The following is a 16,115-nucleotide window of genomic DNA, read 5'->3' as shown; positions in this document are numbered from 1 at the left end:
TGCTTCTCTACCTCTCTTTCCTCTTTCAAGACGCTCCTTAAAACATACCTCTTTGATCAAGCTTTTGATCACCTGCGCTGATTTCTACTTATGTGGCTCAGTGTCAAAATTTTATCTCTTAATACTCCTGTGAAGCGTCTTGGGATGTTTCACTATGTTAAAAGCGCTATATAAATGCAAGCTGTTGTTGTTAGTCATGTACCTGCCCTCACCTGACATTTCTGTGGTATTTGTGCATAAATAACAGCGAACACTATTAGTCTCACTGCTGTTGACAGTACATGATGGGTCAATATATCTGCATTTGCTCTGCTAATTGTTCCCCATTGATGTTTACCCACGCACATCAGCGGATGGGGAAAGGAAGATTTGCTAGAAAATAAAAGATGTTCTAGTCTTACTACAACGTAATAAGCTCCATTTTACTGGGTTATAATATTAGGTGTCTATTAAACAGTAACAGTAAATGAATGAGAAATTACTGCACTACTTCACACAAGTGCCATTGCAAATTATGCAGTATTTCATTGTGATCAAATGTTTTATTAGTGCAGTAATTAATAAGTAATAAATATACAACAACATCTGCGTTGTAGTTTATTACTGTCACATACTAAATTTGGACGTTGACACTGAAACGTATCTCACACTTTTATATTTACAATGCCAGTGAGTCACAGAGCTTAAAGTATCTTAATCCAGGATGAGTGATTAAAATGGAAGGTTCGTGGATGTATGAGAGCTGTAATTAGAATTAATGAGTGACTGATGGGTAAATTATCGCAGTTCTGGGCCTGAATATATTATGCAAATTAGGGACAGAGGAATCAGATTGATCCCTAACATTGTTTGCCTGTAATGTGCACTTGGATCTGAGTCAGAAGGTTGTGGGTTCAAGTCCCACTCCAGATAATTGAGCAGAAACTCTAAGCTGACACGCCTGTGCAGTACTGAGGGAGTGCCGCACCATCGGAGGTGCCATCTTTCAGATGAGACGTTAAACCGAGGCCCCGTCTGCTCTCTCAGGTGGACGTAAAAGATCCCATGGCACTATTTTGAAGAAGAGCGGGTGAGTTATCCCCAGTATTCTGACCCATATTTATCTCTTAATCAAATGATCACATTGATGTTTGTTGGAGCTTGCTGTGCGTAAATTGACTGCCACATTTCCTTCATTACAACAGTGACGACACTTCAAAAGTACTTGGCTGTAAAGTGCTTTGGGACTTCGTGAAAGGTGCTATATTAAAGCAAGTATTCCTTTCTTTTTTTAAATATAAGTAGATGCCATGATGGAAGAGTTCATGTACTGGAGGGATGAGGTTTGATCAGCTGACTGACATTTCCCAAATACTTTGCCAAATGCACATTTGTGACAAATAAGTGATCACTAATTATTTGATATAAAAGTTTTGGGTTACATTCTGTATGAAGGCATCAATTAATGTATGTTTTTTCTGTGCTGAGTAAGGTGACACAGTTTGCAAGGTGTGTCAAAGCATTTTACTTAAACGTGAAGTAGGCATTTTTGTACCCGTTGTCTTATTATTATAAGTGAGGGGCCAAGACCAGTGATGTCAGAATCCCCTGAAATGAACTTTCGACCACATATCCGCAGCATAACTAAGACCGCCTATTTCCACCTCCGCAACATCGCTCGTTTCCACCCTTGCTTCAGCTCATCCGCTGCTAAAATCCTCATCCATGTCTTTGTTACCTCTAGACTTGACTATTCCAACTGGCTGGCCTACCGTACGTAAACTAGAGGTGATCCAAAACTCAGCTGCCCGTGTCCTAACTCACAGCAAGTCCCGTTCACCCTTCACCCCTGTGCTCGCTGACCTACATTGGCTCCCGGTTAAGCCATGCCTCGATGTCAAAATTCTCATCCTTGTTTTCAAATTCCTTCATTTTCAAATCGCCTCTCCCTATTTCTGTAATCTCCTCCAGCCGGACAATACCCCCGAGATGTCTGCACTCCTCTAATTCTGCCCCCCTGAGCATCCCTGATTATAATCGCTCAACCATAGGTAGCCGTGCCTTCTGTTGCCGAGGCCCCAAGCTCTGGAACTCCCACCTCTCGAAATCTCTGTCCTCGTTCAAGACATTCCTTAAAACACACCTCTTTGAACAAGCTTTTGGTCACCGGCGCTAATTTCTACTTATGCAACGCGGTGTCAAATGTTTATCGCATAACACTCCTGTGAAGCACCTTGGGACATTTCACTACCTTAAAGGCACTATATAAAAATAAGTTGTTGTTGTTGTTGGTGTTAAAAGGATTACAAGGTGAAGAATCGACATTAGTGCTGCCATGTTTGGATCATGAACGCCTGAAAACTATAAGAAGAAGGATTAAGGGAGAGAAGGAGCACTGCGTTTATGGGAGCCTGGGGGAGAATTAATTTGCCTGACTCTAACTCACTCGGGAAAGAATACAAGAAAGATATCGGACCAGAAATACCTGGTGGGCCTGGAGGAACGAACACTTCCTGTCCGAGGCCGAGATGCACAGCCCAGCGCAGGGGCTCACGCATCCCAGGAGCATATGTGCATCCTGGGATCACGGGGCCTGGACCACCAATCATAATGTAGTATTCTCATTCATAGGAATGGGAGCTCCGTTTGGAGGTGCTCCCATGACTATCAGTGAGAATACCCCCCAAAACACAGAAACACAACACAATAAATAAAAAATAACACCTCCACATATTTAAAATTAATTGAAATTGAATTAAGTTAAATATTTGAGGAAAAATTTTTTTTTTTTGAAAATGTTTTAATAGGGTTCAAAATAAACTTACCTCAATGGACAGGGTTTTCAATAGATAAAAATTAGTGATAACATTTAATTTTTCTATCTTTTAAAACTCTTACCCTGGTAAAAGTAGGCCTTAGGCTGCTTTTACCAGGAGTAAGAGTTTTGAGGACATTCGCTGGGCAAGAATTGGGCAAGTAGCCCAAATCTCCGCCCACGAAGGCCCGTCTCCCGGGAATGCATTGGATCTGCCTCTTTGGGCATGTGTGCACATCGTACACAAAAGAACAGAAGAACATAAGAAATAGGAACAGGAGTAGGCCATACGGCCCCTCGAGTCTGCTCCGCCATTTAATAAGATCATGGCTAATCTGATCATGGACTCAGCTCGACTTCCCTGCCTACTCTTCATAACCCCTTATTCCCTTATCGTTTAAGAAACTGCCTATTTCTGTCTTAAATTTATTCAATGTTCCAGCTTCCACAGCTCTCTGAGGCAGCGAATTCCACAGATTTACAACCCTCTGAGAGAAGAAATTTCTCCTCATCTCTGTTTTAAATGGGTGACCCCTTATTCAAAGATCACGCCCTCTAGTTCTAGTCTCGGCCATCAGTGGAAACATTCTCTCTGCATCCACCTTGTCAAGCCTCCTCATAATCTTATATGTTTTGATAAGATCACCTCTCATTCTTCTGAATTCGAATCAGTAGAGGCCCAACCTCCTAAATCTTTACTCATAAGTCAACCCCCTTATCCCCGGAATCAACCGAGTGAACCTTCTCTGAACTGCCCCCAAAGCAAGTATATCCTTTCGTAAATATGGAAACCAAAACTGCATGCAGTATTCAGGTGTGGCTTCACCAATACCTTGTATAGCTGTAGCAAGACTTCCCTGCTTTTATACTCCATCCCCTTTGCAATAAAGGCCAAGATTCCATTTGCCTTCCAGATCACTTGCTGTACCTGCATTCTATCTTTTTGTGTTTCATGCATAAGTACCTCCAGGTCACGCTGCACTGCAGCACTTTGCAAACCTTCTCCATTGAAATAATAACTTCCTCTTTGATTTTTTTCTGCCAAGGTGCATGACCTCACACTTTCCAACATTATACTTCATCTGCCAAATTTTTGCCCACTCACTTAGCCTGCCTATGTCCTTTTGCAGATTTTTTGTGTCCTCCTCACACATTGCTTTTCCTCCCATCTTTGTATCGTCAGCAAACCTGGCTACATTACATTCAGTCCCTTCTTCCAAGTCGTTAACATAGATTGTAAATAGTTGGGGTCCCAGCACTGATCCCTGCGGCACCCCACTAGTTACTGGTTGCCAACCAGAGAATGAACCATTTATCCCGACTCTCTGTTTTCTGTTAGTTAGCCAATCCTCTATCCATGCTAATATATTATCCCCAACCGCGTGAACTTTTACCTTGTGCAGTAACCGTTTATGTGGCACCTTGTCAAATGCCTTCTGGAAGTCCAAATACACCACATCCACTGGTTCCCCTTTATCCACCTCTGGAGAGGCCGCAATTTATGGCCATGAATTCCTTTCCATGGTAACTAAAGGTTAGAGGTTACGGTCAGCAACACCAACATGTTAATGTGACATTCCACTGTTTTTTTTTAAGAAAGGCATTCCTATGTCTATTGTAATATATGCACATAAGCTCTGCCCACCAACAGGGGGCACTGCCGTCGGAGGTCCTAGGGTCATAGGTACACTTGTGCTGGGCCCGGTATATTACCTGAACTTCAACTTTGTGTCTTCACTTCTGGAAGCCATTAAAGACTGACCAGGTTACACCTAGTCACTGGCTCACAGTACGAAGTTCATTGTATCATTTCATACACCACAACTGGCGACGAGGCAAATACGAACCTACGCAAAAGTATGGCGAGCACAGCACGAGTGAGTACTGTTGGAAATCTTGAGAGATTCAATGAGGAAGAGGATTGGGGAGATTTCACGAATTGTCTTGACCAGTTTTTCGTGGAAAATAACCGAAAAAAAAGACAAGGATACAGAGAAGCACAGGGAAGTTCTTCTCACCGTCAGTGGCCCCACGATCTATGCACTCATCAAGAATCTCCTCTCACCCACTCTTCCTACAGAAAAGGATTGCAAAGAACTGTGTGCCCTAGTTCGGGAACACCTTAAACCCACGGAAGGAATCCTCATATCTAAATATCGCTTCTATACGCACGTTCGTCCAGAAGGCCAGGACGTAGTGGCATTTGTTGCCGACCTGAGATGTCTTGCAGGGCCTTACAAATTTGGGCCTGCGTTGGAAGACATGCTGTGTGACTTTTTCGTGATCGGGTTAAACCACGAGGCGATCTTAAGTAAGTTGCTGGCTGCGGAGACGCCGGACCTCAGCAAGGTCATCACCATCGCCCAGGCTTGCATGTCCACATAGTAAAGCGCGAAGCAGATATTGCGACAAAACAGGAACTCTCCACAGCAAGTACTGTGTACAAAATTGTAAATCGACGGCCGGCAGAATTGTACATGATAGGTCCTACTCGACTGCATATGCGAGAATGGAAGCCGCTCAAAGCCCGCTATCGGGCGCAAATCCGAGCTGAACATGTTGGCGTTGCGGGGGCAATCACCGACCCCAGCAGTGCCGCTTCAGGCAGTATGTATAGAAACATAGAAACATAGAAAATAGGTGCAGGAGTAGGCCATTCAGCCCTTCGAGCCTGCACCGCCATTCAATGAGTTAATGGCTGAACATGCAACTTCAGTACCCACTTCCTGCTTTCTCACCATACTCCTTGATCCCCCTAGTAGTAAGGACTTCATCGAACTCCCTTTTGAATATATTTAGTGAATTGGCCTCAACTACTTTCTGTGGTAGAGAATTCCACAGGTTCACCACTCTCTGAGTGAAGAAGTTTCTCCTCATCTCGGTCCTAAATGGCTTACCCCTTATCCTTAGACTGTGGCCCCTGGTTCTGGACTTCCCCAACATTGGGAACATTCTTCCTGCACCTAAACTGTCTAAACCCGTCAGAATTTTAAACGTTTCTATGAGGTTCCCTCTCATTCTTCTGAACTCCAGTGAATACAAGCCCAGTTGATCCAGTCTTTCTTGATAGGTCAGTCCCACCATCCCAGGAATCAGTCTGGTGAATCTTCGATGCATTCCCTCAATAGCAAGAATGTCCTTCCTCAAGTTAGGAGACCAAAACTGTACACAATACTCCAGGTGTGGCCTCACCAAGGCCCTGTACAATTGTAGCAACACCTCCCTGCCCCTGTACTCAAATCCCCTCGCTATGATGGCCAACATGCCATTTGCTTTCTTAACCGCCTGCTGTACCTGCATGCCAACCTTCAATGACTGATGTACCATGACACCCAGGTCTCATTGCACCTCCCCTTTTCCTAATCTGTCACCATTCAGATAACAGTCTGTCTCTCTGTTTTTACCACCAAAGTGGATAACCTCACATTTATCCACATTATACTTCATCTGCCATGCATTTGCCCACTCACCTAACCTATCCAAGTCACTCTGCAGCCTCATAGCATCCTCCTCGCAGCTCACACTGCCACCCAACTTAGTGACATCCGCAAATTTGGAGATACTACTTTTAATCCCCTCATCTAAATCATTAATGTACAATGTAAACAGCTGGGGCCCCAGCACAGAACCTTGCGGTACCCTACTAGTCACTGCCTGCCATTCTGAAAAGTACCCATTTACTCCTACTCTTTGCTTCCTGTCTGACAAGCAGTTCTCAATCCACGTCAGCACACTACTTTAACTTTGCACATTAATGTCTTGTGTGGGACCTTGTCGAAAGCCTTCTGAAAGTCCAAATATACCACATCAGCTGGTTCTCCCTTGTCCACTTTACTGGAAACATAATCAAAAAATTCCAGAAGATTTGTCAAGCATGATTTCCCTTTCACAAATCCATGCTGACTTGGACCTATCATGTCACCTTTTTCCAATCCGCTGCTATGACATCCTTAATAATTGATTCCATCATTTTACCCATTACTGAGGTCAGGCTGACCGGTCTATAATTCTCTGTTTTCTCTCTCCCTCCTTTTTTAAAAAGTGGGGTTACATTGGCTACCCTCCACTCAATAGGAAAATGACTGTCAATGCACCGCTATTTCCAAGGCCACCTCTTTAAGTACTCTGGGATACAGTCCATCCGGCCTTGGGGATTTATCGGCCTTCAATCCCATCAATTTCCCCAACACAATTTCCCGACTAATAAAGATTTCCCTCAGTTCCTCCTCCTTACTAGACCCTCTGACCCCTTTTATATCCGGAAGGTTGTTTGTGTCCTCCTTAGTGAATACCGAACCAAAGTACTTGTTCAATTGGTCTGCCATTTCTTTGCTCCCCGTTATGACTTCCCCTGATTCTGACTGCAGGGGACCTACGTTTGTCTTTACTAACCTTTTTCTCTTTACATATCTATAGAAACTTTTGCAATCCGCCTTTATGTTCCCTGCAAGCTTCTTCTCGTACTCCATTTTCCCTGCTCTAATCAAACCCTTTGTCCTCCTCTGCTGAGTTCTAAATTTCTTCCAGTCCCCAGGTTCGCTGCTATTTCTGGCCAATTTGTATGCCACTTCCTTGGCTTTAATACTATCTCTGATTTCCCTTGATAGCCACGGTTGAGCCACATTTCCTTTTTTATTTTTACGCCAGACAGGAATGTACAATTGTTGTCGTTCATCCATGCGGTCTCTAAATGTCTGCCATTGCCCATCCACAGTCAACCCCTTCAGTATCATTCGCCAATCTATCCTAGCCAATTCACGCCTCATACCTTCAAAGTTACCCTTCTTTAAGTTCTGGACCATGGTCTCTGAATTAACTGTTTCATTCTCCATCCTAATGCAGAATTCCACCATATTATCGTCACTCTTCTCCAAGGGGCCTCGCACAATGAGTTTGCTAATTAATCCTCTCCCATTACATAGCACCCAGTCTAAGATGGCCTCCCCCCTAGTTGGTTCCTCGACATATTGGTCAAGAAAACCATCCCTTATGCACTCCAGGAAATCCTCCTCCACCATATTGCTTCCAGTTTGGCTAGCCCAATCTATGTGCATATTAAAGTCACCCATTATAACTGCTGCACCTTTATTGCATGCACCCCTAATTTCCTGTTTGATGCCCTCCCCAGCATCACTAGTACTATTTGGATGTCTGTACACAATTCCCACTAATGTTTTTTGCCCTTTGGTGTTCTGCAGCTCTACCCATATAGATTCCACATCATCCAAGCTAATGTCCATTCTAACTATTGCATTAATCTCCTCTTTAACAAGCAATGCTACCCCACCTCCTTTTCCTTTTATTCTATCCTTCCTGAATGTTGAATACCCCTGGATATTGAGTTCCCAGCCCTGATCATCCTGGAGCCACGTCTCCGTAATCCCAATCACATCATATTTGTTAACATCTATTTGCACAGTTAATTCATCCACCTTATTGCGGATACTCCTTGCATTAAGACACAAAGCCTTCAGGCTTGTTTTTTTAACACCTTTGTCTTTTTAGAATTTTGCTGTACAGTGGCCCTTTTTGTTCTTTGCTTTGGGTTTCTCCTCCCTCCACTTTTCCTCATCTCCTTTCTGTCTTTTGCTTTTGCCTCCTTTTTGTTTCCCTCTGTCTCCCTGCATTGGTTCCCATCCCCCTGCCATATTAGTTTAACTCCTCCCCAACAGCTCTAGCAAACACTCCCCCTAGGACATTGGTTCCGGTCCTGCCCAGGTGCAGACCATCCGGTTTGTACTGGTCCCACCTCCCCCAGAACCGGTTCCAATGCCCCAGGAATTTGAATCCCTCCCTGCTGCACCACTGCTCAAGCCACGTATTCATCTGCGCTATCCTGCGATTCCTACTCTGACTAGCACGTGGCACTGGTAGCAATCCCGAGATTACTACTTTTGAGGCCCTACTTTTTAATTTAGCCCCTAGCTCCTTAAATTCGTTTCGTTGGACCTCATTTTTCGAAGAAAGGGCATCTTCAGCGGATATGTCCACAGCAGAGCAAGCGGTCTGCAACACATTGCGTGGATAATAATCAATTCAGCGTGGATCTGCCGATGCAGCCCGAGGCATTTGAGAGCTCCAGGGAGGAAGTGTACAGCGTACATGTCTACCCAACAAAGAGCCAACTGATAATGATGGAAGTAAAATTAAATGGCGTGCTGGTATCCATGGAATTAGACATGGGTGCGAATCAATCGATAATGAGCCAGAGGACTTTCGAAAAGCTGTGGAAGACCAAGGCAGAGAGACCCAAGCTGACTCCGATAAATATGAAGTTGCGTATCTACACCAAAGAGCTCATACCAGTGATCGGTAGTGCAGCAGTAAGAATGTCGTACGAGGGAGCGTTTCATGATCTACCATTATGGATTATCCCGGGCAACGGCCCATCATTATTCAGCAGGAGTTGGCTCAAGAAAGAAAATGGAAATGGTACAATAACAAAGCTTTGTCATCAGCGGATGATGATTTGTGTGCTCGAATGCTGAGCAAATTTCCCTCACTGTTTGAACTGGGAATTGGCGGCTTCAAGGGAGCCAAGGAGCAGATTCACAAAGCCAGGGCGGTCCCGCACATGATGAGAGAAAAGGTCGAGCTCGAATTGGACAGGCTACAATGCGAGGGGGTCATCTCACCGGTCGAATTTAATGAATGGGCCAACTCCATTGTTCCGGTGTTAAAGCACGGTCAGGATTTGTGGAGACTACAAGGTCACGATCAACTGAGTTTCGAAACAAGATCAGTACCCACTACCGAAAGCTGATGACCTATTTGCTAGCCGGGGGAAAATCGTTCACCAAATTAGATCTAACATCGGCCGACATGATACAGGAACTGGTTGAATCATAAAATAAATTTACGTGCATCAACACGCACAAAGGACTGTTTATTTGGCATTCGTTCGGTGGCAGCTGTATTTCAGAGAAACATGGAGAGCCTATTGAAATCCGTCCTCAGGACCGTAGTATTCCAAGACGACATCCTAGTCATAGATCACAGGGGGATGGGAACCGATGCAGGGAGACAGAGGGAAATAAAATGGAGACAGAAGCAAAAGACAGAAAGGAGATGAGTAAAATTGGAGGGCAGAGAAACCCAAGGCAAAAAACAAAAAGGGCCACTGTGCAGCAAAATTCTAAAGGGTCAAAGTGTAATAAAAAGGCAAGCCTGAAAGCTCGGTGCATCAATGCGAGGAGTATTTGGAACCCAGGAGAGAGCTCTGAGCTAGTTAGAGTGGATGAGAGCTCAGATGAACAGGACCCCAAGAAAGAATGCAAAAGGCAGGAGGCAACAGAGCAGAGTAGCACTGGGGTGAGTGTAAACCACAAGGTGATAGGAAGGGACAATATGTATGAATATAAAAGGGCTGCAGGAGGGATCAATCATGGTTTAAAAACTAGTATTAAAACACTACCTAAAAGCACGCAGCATTCAAAATAAAGTAAATGAGTTGACGGCACAAATCATTACAAATGGGTATGATTTGGTGGCCATTACAGAAATGTGGTTGCAGGTTGGCCAAGACTGGGAATTAAACATACAGGGGTATCTGACAATTCGGAAAGATAGACAAGAAGGGAAAGGAGGTGGGGTAGCTCTGTTAATAAAGGATGATATCAGGGCAGTTGTGAGAGATGATATTGGCTCTAATGAACAAAATGTTGAATCATTGTGGGTGGAGATTAGCGAGAGTAAGGGGAAAAAGTGGTGGTCGTAGTTTATAGGCCCCCAAATAATAACTTCATGGTGGGGCGGACAATAATCAAAGGAATAATGGAGCCATGTAAAAAAGGAACGGCAGTAATCATGGGGGATTTTAACCTACATATCGATTAGTCAAATCAAATCGCATGGGGTAGCCTTGAGGAGGAATTCATAGAATGCATACGTGATTCTTTCTTAGAACAGTATGTTACAGAACCTACAAGTGAGCAAGCTATGTTAGATCTGGTCCTGTGTAATGAGACAGGAATAATAAACGATCTCCTAGTAAAAGATCCTCTCGGAATGAGTGATCACAGTATGGTTGAATTTGTAATACAGATTGAGGGTGAGGAAGTAGTGTCTCAAACGAGCGTACTATGCTTAAACAAAGGGGACTACAGTGGAATGAGGGCAGAGTTGGCTAAAGTAGAATGGAAAACAGACTAAACGGTGGCATAATTGAGGAACAGTGGAGGACTTTTAAGGAGCTCTTTCATAGTGCTCAACAAAAATATATTCCAGTGACAAAGAAGGGCGGTAAGAGAAGGGATAACCAGCTGTGGATAACCAAGGAAATAAAGGAGAGTATCAAATTAAAAACCAATGCGTATAAGGTGGCCAAGGTTAGTGGGAAACTAGAAAATTGGGAACATTTTAAACGACAGCAAAGAATGACTAAGAAAGCAATAAAGAAAGACTGGATCAACTGGGCTTGTATTCACTGGAGTTCAGAAGAATGAGAGGGGACCTCATAGAAACATTTAAAATTCTGACGGTGTTAGACAGATTAGATGCAGGAAGAATGTTCCCAATGTTGGGGAAGTCCAGAACCAGAGGTCACAGTCTAAGAATAAGGGGTAAGCCATTTAGGACCGAGATGCGGAGGAACTTCTTCACCCAGAGAGTGGTGAACCTGTGGAATTCTCTACCACAGAAAGTTGTTGAGGCCAATTCACTAAGTATATTCAAAAAGGAGTTAGATGAGGTCCTTACTACTAGGGGGATCAAGGGGTATGGCGAGAAAGCAGGAATGGGGTACTGAAGTTGAATGTTCAGCCATGAACTCATTGAATGGCGGTGCAGGCTAGAAGGGCCGAATGGCCTACTCCTGCACCTATTTTCTATGTTTCTATGTTTCTATGTTTCTAAGAAAGGAAAGATAGGTTATGAAAGTAAATTTGCGCAAAACATAAAAACAGATACTAAAAGCTTTTACCGATATATAAAACGGAAGGGAGTGACTAAAGTAAATGTTGGTCCCTTAGAAGATGAGAAGGGGGATTTAATAATGGGAAATGTGGAAATGGCTGAGACCTTAAACAATTATTTTGCTTCGGTCTTCACAGTGGAAGACACAAAAACCATGCCAAAAATTGCTGGTCACGGGAATGTGGGAAGGGAGGACCTTGAGATAATCACTATCACTAGGAGGGTAGTGCTGCACAGGTTAATGGGACTCCAGATAGACGAGTCCCCTGATCCTGATGAAATGCATCCCAGGGTATTAAAAGAGATGGCGGAAGTTATAGCAGATGCATTCGTTATAATCTACCAAAATTCTCTGGACTCTGGGGAGGTACCAGCGGATTGGAAGGCAGCTAATCTAACGCCTCTGTTTAAAAAAGGGGGAGACAAAGGTCAGGTAACTATAGGCTGGTTAGTTTAACATCTGTAGTGGGGAAAATGCTTGAAGCTATCATTAAGGAAGAAATAGCGGGACATCTAGATAGGAATAGTGCAATCAAGCAGATACAACATAGATTCATGAAGGGGAAATCATGTTTAACTAATTTATTGGAATTCTTTGAGGATATAACGAGCATGTTGGATAGAGGTGTACCGATGGATGTGGTGTATTTAGATTTCCAAAAGGCATTCGATAAGGTGCAACACAAAAGGTTACTGCAGAAGATAAAGGACCGCAACTGTTTACAATATACATAGATGGCCTGGAAGAGGGGACAGAGTGTAGTGTAACAAAATTTGCAGATGACACAAAGATTAGTGGGAAAGCGGGTTGTGTCGAGGACACAGAGAGGCTGCAAAGAGATTTAGATAGGTTCAGTGAATGGGCGAAGGTTTGGTAGATGGAATACAATGTCGGAAAATGTGAGGTCTTCCACCGTGGAAAAAAAAACAATAAAAGGGAATATTATTTGAATGGGGAGAAATTACAACATGCTGCAGTGCAGAGGGACCTTGTATCCTTGTGCATGAATCCCAAAAAGTTAGTTTGCAGGTGCAGCAGGTAATCAGGAAGGCGAATGGAATGTTGGCCTTCATTGCGAGAGCGGTGGAGTACAAAAGCAGGGAGGTCCTGCTGCAACTGTATAGGGTATTAGTGAGGCCGCACCTGGAGTACTGCGTGCAGTTTTGGTCACCTTACTTAAGGAAGGATATACTAGCTTTGGAGCGGGTACAGAGACGATTCACTCGGCTGATTCCGGAGATGAGAGGATTACCTTATGGTGATAGATTGAGTAGACTGGGTCTTTACTCGTTGGAGTTCAGAAGGATGTGGGGTGATCTTATAGAAAGATTTAAAATAATGAAAGGGGCAGAGAGAGGCAGAGAGGTTGTTTCTACTGATCGGGGAGACTAGAACTAAGGGGCACAGCCTCAAAATACAGGGGAGCCAATTTAAAACCGAGTTGAGAAGAAATTTCTTCTCCCAGAGGGTTGTGAATCTGTGGAATTCTCTGCCCAAGGAAGCAGTTGAGGCTAGCTCATTGAATGTATTCAAATCACAGATAGATAGGTTTTTAACCAATAAGGGAATTAAGGGTTACGGAGAGCGGGCGGGTAAGTGGAGCTGAGTCCATGGCTAGATCAGCCATGATCTTGTTGAATGGCGGAGCAGGCTTGTGGGGCTAGATGGCCTACTTCTATTCCTAATTCTTATGTTCTTATGTTCTTATGTCATGACACCGCCGAGCACCTTCACAATCTGGAAGCGGTTCTGTCTGGACAAAGTGGGACTCAAGCTGAAACGTTCAAAGTGCGTTTTCATGGCACCAGAAGTCGAATTCCTTGGACGAAAGATTGCTGCAGACGTTATCAGGCCTACAGACTCGAAAACAGAGGCCATCAAAAATGCGCCCAGGCCCCAGAATGTGACGGAGCTGCATTCGTCCCTGGGTCTTCTCAACTACTTCGGTAACTTCTTACCCAAATTGAGCACAGTATGAGAGCCTTTGCACAAGCTGCTCAGGAAAGATGACTGGGTGTGGGGTGAACTTCAAGACAGAGCCTTTGAGAAGGCTAGAAATCTGTTATGTTCCTGCAAGCTACTTGTACTATCTGACCCATGCAAGTGTCTAGTTTTGACCTGTGATGCATCATCCTATGGGGCCGGCTGCGTACTCCAGCAAGCCAATAAGTCAGGTAAACTACAACCAGTTGCATACACGTCTTGAAGCCTGTCCAAGGTGGAAAGAGCCTATGGCATGGTAGAGAAAAAGGCTTTAGAATGTGTTAATGGGGTTAAAAAAAATGCACCAGTACCATAAAGGTATCAATACCAACGCGACGTCCCGCATCCAGAGGTGGGCGCTGACATTATCTGCCTATGATTATGTCATTCACCATAGACCAGGCACCGACAACAGCGCTGATGCATTGAGCCAGTTTCCGTTGCCTGCACCGGGGGTGGAAATGCCAATGCCCGCAGAGCTACTCATGGTCATGGATGCCTTTGAGAGTGAAGGGTCGCCTGTCACTGCTCAACAAGTTAAGGCCTGGACCAGCCAGGATCCGACCCTATCGGTTGTAAAATGTTCTGTTCTTAACGGGGACTGGTCGACCATCCCCAAGGAAATGGGTGATGAAACCAAACCATTCAGTCATCGCAATGATGAGCTTTCCATCCAGTTCGACTGTTTACTGTGGGGTAATCGTATAGTAATGCCCAGAAAAGGCAGGGCGAGATTTGTACGGAAATTACATCGTACGCATCCCGGTATTGTCATGATGAAGGCCATCACCAGGTCCCATGTTTGGTGGCCTGGCATTGACTCGGACTTAGAGTCATGCATGCATCAGTGCAGCACTTGCATGCAGTTCAGCAATGCCCCAAAGGTTATGGCCATCCAAACCTTGGTCTAGAATCCACATCGACTTTGCGGGCCCCTTCCTCGGTAAAATGTTTTTTGTGGTGGTGGATGCATGCTCCATATGGATAGAATGTGTGATCATGTCATCCAGCACTTCCACTGCCACCATTGAGAACCTGAGAGCTATGTTTGCCACACATGGTCTGCCAGACATCATTGTCAGCGACAACGGACCGTGTTTCATGAGCCTGGAGTTTCAAGAGTTCATGAAACGCGATAAAACAGCCCCGTTCAAACCTGCGAACAAAGATCAAGCGGAGCGGGCAGTTCAAACCATTAAGCAGAGCCTGAAACGCGTAACTCACGGTTCCTTGCAGACACCCCTGTCATGCATACTGCCCAGTTACAGGACAAGGTCACACATGCTCACCGGGGTCCAGCCTGTGGAACTATTGATGAAGAGAGGCCTCAAAACCAGGCTCTCTCTAGTCCATCCTGACCTTAATGATCATGTCGAAACCCGACGTCAACACCAGCAGTGGTATCACGACCGCGCTGCAGTGTCACACGACATATCTGTAAATGACTCAGTGTATGTACTTAACCAAGGTCAAGGGCCCAAGTGGCTCCCGGGTAATGTTACGGATAAGTAGGGTAACCGGGTGTATATGGTTAAGCTCAAGAATGGGCAGATGTGCAGGAAACACATTAATCAAATCAAGCTAAGATGCACTGACGAACCGGAACAGTTGGAAGAAGACACCGCGAGCTTAAACGACCAACCAACTCACGTCCAGCCATCAGAAGAACCCACTGTGGTCAACGCCCAGCCTCAAGTCGTGAGAGACTCGGAAAGCACTGGGATTGTACTGAGACGGTCAACCAGAGAGTGAAGGGCTCTGGACCGTCTGAACTTGTAATATGGACTTGTGCCAAGAACTGTGGCGGGGGCGGGGGGGAATGATGAAACGTATTACATAAGGTCTGCCCACCACCAGAGGGCACTACCGTCAGAGGTCCTCGGGTCATAGATGCACTCATGCTGGGCCCGGTATATAACCTGAACTTCACCTTTGTAGCTTCACTTCTGGAAGCCATTAAAGACTGACCAGGTTACACCTAGTCACTGGCTCACAGTACGGAGTTCATTGTATCATTTCATACATTACATTTATTTTAAATGGCTTAATTACAGCAGCAACAATAACAACTTGCATTTACATAGTGCCTTTAACATCAGAGCATCAGAAAATAAGAAAAAGAAGCAAGAGTAGGCCACTCGGCCCCTTGAGCCTGCTCCGCCATTCAACAAGATCATGGCTGATCTTCTACCTCAACTCTACTTTCCTGCCTTATCTCCATATCCCTTAAATCCCTTAGTTCCCAAAAATGATACAACCTCTGTCTTGAATATACTCAATGACTGAATATCGACAGCCCTCTGGGGAGAATTTAATGTCGTAAAATGTCCCAAGGTACTTCACAAGGAGCGTTACCTAATAAAATTTGATACCGAGCCACATAAGGAGATTTTAGGACCGATGACCAAAAGCTTGGTCGCAGAG

This window comes from Pristiophorus japonicus, chromosome 2, assembly GCF_044704955.1.
Source record: "Pristiophorus japonicus isolate sPriJap1 chromosome 2, sPriJap1.hap1, whole genome shotgun sequence".
Taxonomy (NCBI): domain Eukaryota; kingdom Metazoa; phylum Chordata; class Chondrichthyes; family Pristiophoridae; genus Pristiophorus; species Pristiophorus japonicus.
This window is presented reverse-complemented; position numbering follows the sequence as displayed.